This window comes from Strongylocentrotus purpuratus, unplaced genomic scaffold (assembly GCF_000002235.5).
Source record: "Strongylocentrotus purpuratus isolate Spur 01 unplaced genomic scaffold, Spur_5.0 spur5_scaffold_7, whole genome shotgun sequence".
NCBI lineage: Eukaryota > Metazoa > Echinodermata > Echinoidea > Camarodonta > Strongylocentrotidae > Strongylocentrotus > Strongylocentrotus purpuratus.
Window position 1 is genome coordinate 17,947,759 of NW_022145613.1, and position 7,555 is coordinate 17,955,313.

The window sequence follows — 7,555 nt, forward strand, 5'->3', positions numbered from 1 at the left end:
ATCCGATTGCTGACACTCTGTCAGCCTTGAGCAATTTAAGATATATGACGTCATACAAAATGGCCGCCAAAGTACATGATTTTCCTTTAAAAATGAATAATAAATATATAATAAGGATTTTTTCTTCAATTTTTGGCAGCCAAATGTCTGTATCTCTCTAGGACCATCACTAAAAATATGTTTCGTGGTGATGCATGGCCAGAGATGACCAGCTTATTTGCATATTTTGAAATAGCGCCCTCTATAAACATATTAATTTGAATAAAATATGTCTGCCAGCCAAATGCCAATTTCTTAAATCTATGTCACGTTGAAATCATATTAAATGCTTTTTTGGGGAAACAATTGCAGTTGTGCTGCATTAATCTTTCATCGTGTTTGGTACAAATTTAGATTGGGTAGGTGTGGGGAATGGAAGACCCTTAAGCACATTTGCATAATTTACATAAACATGAACAATGTTACACATACAGACATTTTTGTATTCTTTTAAGTATTTTTTCTCTTTATTTGGTAACGAAATTGTGGTGATGATGTAACTGATTAATAAGATAACAATGATTAATGACGTCATCACCAAAGGTCTCTCATTACCTACATGTGTAGGTAATAAGGGACAGTTACAAATCAAGACATTTTAAATACAATTTGAATGAAAATGGGATTGTTATAGTTAGTTCAAACACTTTTTGAATGATATACATGCAGCCAATGAACTTACTGTAATTTTGAAACGATTTTAAAACAATGGGGCCCAAAATATTTCTGTAGTTTTTTTGTTTACCGTAATAAAGGTGCTCTCAAAAATGTTAAAATACTTTCAGAATAATGTTCTGGCAATATGACTTTTACATTTTTCAAACTCACAGCATAGAAACAACTTCTTAAAATTAAATGCATTCAAATTAGAATGGTGACACGTACAACCAAATATGTTTCATGATAGTGCCTTTCAACATGAAATGAACAACTGGGGAGAAGTAGGCCCCCATCTTGGACCTGGTGTCCCCCATTACCTACACACATTTCTGATCAGACACCATTCATAATGTGAATTGCAACACCCATTCACAACACACAGTGGCCATAAACTTTCTGTGATGGTTGGCACATTTCATAAACTTCCTTTTAAAACTTTTTTTTTTAAGGGCCACCCCTAAATATCTGCATACACCACAACATTCAGTGAAAATTGTGTTTTTATATCAGAGCAAAATTTTACGATCAAAATTGCTTATCTTGGTCAATTTTGCCAATTTTCTCGTAGATAGAACGCACTGTAGTCTTCGAAATGAATTGGATATATGCAGTAGTGTTGTTGAAGGCCACATATGTCGCTATATCAATATTGGATCCAACACGGACAGACAGTGATGGGTTCAAGCTTGGTGGTCTCCAATTCCCTACACCTACCCTACATATATCAAGAAAAAAATGGCTATGAAAGAATTTATTTTTCAACAAATCGGTGAGAAGTGGTTTTACGGCACACATTATTATTCAATTAATAGGCTTTATTTAGACCAGCATTGCTCCAACGTCAGTGAATGTGGATAAAGCAGTTGACATCTATACTAGACAGATGCATGATTTTCAAAAGAAATTACCTGGTGGATTCTATGTCACAATTTCCAAGAATGTTCAAACCGTCGCAGCCATGAAGAAGTCAATGTTGGGGTACGAAAGTCTATGAAAAGTTGATCTACTCCAGAGTAATAGGACTGCAGACAAGTTCAAGAGAGGTCAATGTCAAGGACATTTTGTCATAAGAGCTTTCACCAGTCCCAACAGCACTTTTTGATGATTCTGGAAACGAGCACTCCCATGTCAAAGACGGACTTATAGAATTTGACAAAAGTTGAGATGTCAGCCAGGCATGAGACACTGGAACAACCTTGTACAGTCATTGTGGTTGTGCTCTGCTGTGGATGAAAATCTGATGATGTTTGCTTGGTGTTTGACAGATCCGAGAGTATTTAGAGGTCATAACGGGTCGAGAGTCTTCCAACTGAGTCCCGCGTCACTGCTGCCCTCCAAGAAACTATCTCTTACTGTTCGTCGTCGTCGTCGTTGTCATATAGATCATGGCTCACCCTTGTGACCCGTTTGATGAGACCTTTTGATCGGCATCTGTCTCCTGCAATCCGGTAGAGTGTCTTTAGTATTTAGAGGGTGGCTAGTGATTTCCCTATGGTCGTCAGTCCATCTGAGCTTGAGTCTTCCTTTGTTACGTGTTTCTTCAAAGGTACCTTGAATGATAATTTGTCAAGGTTGTCTCCTGATCTTCTGCTAACGTGACCAAACTATTGTAGCTTGTACTTGTCAATCCTGGTAGCAAGTGGCGGTTGATCTCCGATGATGGACATTAATTGTGTACATTGGTGTTGTAATCTCTTCATGATATCCCAAGTAGCTTCCTCCAACACCACATTTCAAAGGCAGATTGCCGAGCTTCCACCCTCCTTGACAATCATTGACCCAAGAACATTATATAAACTTGTCCACTTGATCAACTTCTTCTCCATCAACCACCATGCTCTGTTGCATGTAGTTAATTTCCACCGATCATGATCTTGGTCTTTTTCACATTGAGGTAGTGTCCAAATTATTCACTTGCATCCTTCACTCTTTTTTAAGGAGTTCTAGTAGTTCTTCTGATGTTCTTGTTATAAGTGTTGTCAGTGGCATACTGAGCAAAAACACTTAGAGGGGCAGAAAAACAATCTGCATCACCACCACTCATACATGTTACATGCAGGCCCCGCGGAACTTTTTTTTTAAAGCGGGGTGGGGGGGGGGGGGGGGGTTGAAGTATTTACGATCAGGAAGAGAGGAGCGCAAATTGGCGTGGTGTTCAAGGGGCACAGCCCCCGGAAGCTCAAGGGTTTCAGGCATTTATTAACTGTAAGATGAAAATATTTTGATACCTCATTTCACCTCTGGTCACTTTCTTTCTTTCTTTCTAGTTCTCTTTAACATACTTTATACAAAAAAAGAGGGGGGCTCGAGTCCCCTGAGCCCCGCTGTTCTGCGGACCCTGACATGTAGGCTTTTAAATAAGCATATTTTTTGCTTGACTGTGGATTTACTAAAAAGTGAGAAAAAACCCAGGAAAATCAAGTCATTTTAGCAACATTTGTAAATCAATGGTATCGAATATATAAAAAAAACAGTTTGAATTTTGTTTGGGGGTTCAACTGTCCCCAACCCCCCCCCCATACCCTTCCCCATTAATACGCCAGAGAGTGTCGTATTGTCGGCGTATCTTAGGTTGGTGATCGTTCGTCCACCAACAGAAACTTGACCATAAAATGCCTTTCTCATGATGAATTCAGCATAGATGTTGAAAATTTATGGTGATAGGTTGCAGCCTTGACGGACAACTTGACCAATAGTGAACCTTTCGGTGTCGGCATTCTCTGCTCTTACTGTTGCTTCTTGGTATTGGTAGAGCGACTGGATGAGTTGAATTATATGTGCTGGAAAGCCCATCTAGCTCATAATCTTCCATAGGCGTTTATGTTGTACGCAGTCAAAAGCTTTGGAAAGATCAATAAAGCTAGGGAGAGAAGTTGTTGAAACGTGTCTCTAGTGTTGCTAACTTCACTATCTTTTCATGACAACAAACTACAGTTGATCGACATCATAATTATATGCGCGAGTCTGCAGGATGATTGGGTGCTCAGAAATAGGCAAAAGCACAAGCAGGCCTTTACCGTCAAGATGAGGTTCTTGTTGAAGTGATTCCAGGCAGTGATGTCACGCCAAGGAAAGGTCTGTCCACAACATAGTTATGATGAAGCAGGCAACATCAAAGAACAGCAAGCGATTGGAATTGATGCTAATGAGAAGATGTATGTTAGGGTCCTAGTGAATGACACAGACGTCTACGTACTACTTTTGCATCATTATCTACATGACGGACTTATAAAACGCCAATTACCATGGAGACGCCCCTTCACAAATCGAACTGTTATTGATGTTCCTGCAAATGTAGACAAGTTAGGAGATATCATTCCATCGATGTTGGCAGGACATGCGTTGACGGGATGCGACACTCTTGGGGCATACTTTGGCATATTGGATAGGGTACAATGCTGAAAGTGATGAAGCAGAAGATTCGACTCCCTTAGGACTGAGTTGGCAATGTTGATGCAGCATGGTCATATGTCATCACTCAACCTACTCAATGCTTTGCTTCGTGTTATGGACAGTCATAACATTCAACCGTGTTTTGTTCGAGTATCAAATTACAAAATAAAAATAAATGTGCAGCACAATCTTTACTCACTGTATTCAGTGCATCTGACTCATGACATATGATAATCTCATGTTAGAAATTGGTATTTGGCCATCATTTTGACCTATGCAAGTTAATGTGTCTATAGAGGGCGCCATTCCGAATTATGCAAATTTGCATATCATTTGTGATCATACAGCATCGCAATTTTTATTCAGTGATGATTCTAGAAAAAAATCAAGATATTTGACTGCCATTTAATGTAGTAAAATGCTGTTAAAACTTTTTATATCATTAATTTTGGTTAAAAAGGGGATTTTGGCGGCCATTTTGTATGACGTCACATATCTCGAATTGCTCAATGCTGACAGAGTGTCAGCAATCGAATTCTTCAAATTGATGGTCTAAGGAACTATAATCCGAAAAAAACAACTATAGACCCTAAAACAAGGTATATCGAGATGGCTGCCGGACTATAGGGGTTGATACTCCAAAACAAGCGCTTTTCGGAAGTGAACAAAAAATAAAGTTAGATATTTCTTCACTTTTCTTTTCTCCAAAGTCCCTGTTTAGGAGCGCAGTGATGACAATCTAAAATCACGATCGTGCTTTGAAAACAGTATTATTTCTTGGATTGATTATGAAATTGGTTTTAATATTGCTGATGCTGATGATTATTAAGACGATAGTTATTGTATCAATACTACTACCAAACGTCTACTACTACTACTACTACTACTACTACATATGGCTCCGTTTAGTCTCATTTCACAACGCCCCCTATCGTCAGAGCATGATCAGAGCCAGCAGCCTAACATGTTAGCCTATGGACGTTTTTTTTAAAAATCGTTAAAAATTCATTTTTTGTTTAAACGAAAAGCACATCCACCCCGACGTACGTTATCACTAGCTCTTTCATTGGAGCCCTCATGTCCAGTGGCGGATCCAGGGGGGGGGGGGGGGGGGGGGCCGGCCCCCCCCCCCCTTGAAAAAAAAAATCATGTAAAATCACGTGATTTTTACCTTTTTGGGGGGTTTAATTTTTTTGAGGATGAAAAAAAAAAAAATTGTGCTCTGTACCCCCCCCCCCCCTCCCCACTGAGCGAATTTTCGGCCGGAGCGATTTTCAAATTTTCGGGAGCAAAACAAAAAAAGTTGGGCCCCCTCCCCTAAGAAATCCTGGATCCGCGCCTGCTCATGTCTCATTGACTTTTGAAAGTTCACCCACCGTAATTTTTCAAAATAGGTTGCAAGCTCGTCATTGCCTATAATACACATGTGAAACAAGTCTAACTTTGGACTCAGTTTACCAAGCGATTTGAAGATTATACGTCGAGCACACGAAACATAAAAAGCATGAAGTATCATAGATCACTTCTGCCTGTTTCATTATGTCCATTTCATCCAACCCCCCACCGTAATATTTCCATTTAGTAAAAGCAAACATTTTGCCGAGTTTAGCAAAAACATGAATATTCATGAACGGTCAGACAATACAGCCTTTTAGTACGTAACGTATAGTGAATGGGAATGGGCGATGATCCGTTCAGGAGGTAGAGGTCAGTGGTTTGTGCTGGCAATGTTCACGCGAGCGAAAATGAGACAATCGGAGCAATATGCTACTACAACTGTTAATACTACTATTACTATTAACGATAATAATAATAGTAGTGGTAATAGAGGTAATAATTATAACAATTTTACAGAAAAACACAAAACCTCTATCTTCATACAGACGCTGAAACAAGCCTCTTCCTATCCTTGGCTATTCAGTATCTGAAGAAAATCCCTCTTCACTTGAGAACCACCAAAATCAGTAAATCATTTATAAAATACAATTTACAATTCATGCTACAGAACATCGTTATTTTGCACACTCCTCTAATACCAAATGGTTGTTTACTAATAAGCCGCTTCGATCTGCGCATACGCATGTAAAGGTAATTCGTAAAAACTGTGAAACTAATCTAGACAACTGCTGGATATGCGTTCATAAAAGTAAGGGTTAAAGGTGACCGCCTAACCGGAAGTCGTGTTTAATAACTACGCCTATCTTTACCATAACCGATTTACTCCTGGATTTATCGAGGAGTAACACGACTAGAGGGTGGCGTATTAAAGTTGACCGTGTGAACGCTTTTACTTGGCACTCGGAGTATCTGTGACCTTTTCGGAAATGAAATTAGATTTCGCACAATTTAGATGCGGAAGCTAGGTTGAGATCGACTAGTGCGGGCGCCACGACCTCCAGAGGTGGATCCAGGGGGCATGGGGGCGCATGCCCCTCTTACCTTCAAATATAAAATTAACATTAACAATTTTCAGCTTACTCATCCAGAAATGCCTCAGATTGTACCATAGAGCATCGTAAGGTTCAAAAGTTGGTCCCAGTAAGAGGGTGTGGAAAACTTATGGTGTAATTGAAATACACGCTTTTGGTCAGAATGATGGAATAATTTTTTTTTACCCCAATTTATGGGATGATTTTGACAATGATTTATTTCTAATAGGTCTAGATAATAGTATGCATTCTCAGATTTTATTGAATAATAATTTGCGAGTGTTTGTTTTGCGTGACTGCTAGAGCATGGGTGTGCTACTATGCTAATCAACTAGGGGACCTATGTCCTTAAGTCATAAGTGACAGTAATGAGGATTAATGCCTCACAAAAAGGCACTAATATAGCTGATCGACACGGTTTTGATCCTGGGGGGCTCACAGTAACGAGGCCATTGTATCGATATGCACGATGCACCTCCCTCACTACAGTCTTGTTCAGACGATGGTAATTTACCCCGGGGTAAAGGTCGTGTTAAGAGCTAGCCGGGGGTAAATATGGTGAGGTCGGTGTAAAGATCGGAGTAGTGACAGCCTTAAGGATGGTGGACGTGTTAGCTACGCCTCCCTTTCAGGGGCGTATCCAAAGTGGGGGGGGTGTGGGAGTGCGACACCCCCACCTGTCAAGATATTGTGGGTAAAATTGCGCTGCCGTCGGGGAAAAGAAAGAAAAGGGGGAGGGAAAAAAGAGAGGGAAAGGGAAAGAAAAGAAAAAAAGAAAAGGAAAAAGAAAAGAAAAAAAGGAAAAGAAAGGAAAGAAAAGAAAAACAAGAAAGCGAAAAAAGAAAAAGAGGGAGGAGAGGAAAGAAGGGAAAAGAAGAAAAAGAAAGAAAAGTAAGAAAAGGAAAAACGAAGAAAAAAAAGAAACTGGGGGTGAAAGAGAGGAGAGAGAGGGGAGGTAAGAGCATGAGAGAGGAGGAGTGTGAGTAAAAGAGAGAGGGGGTTGTTGGGTGGAGTCGTCTCATCGAGGGAGCAAG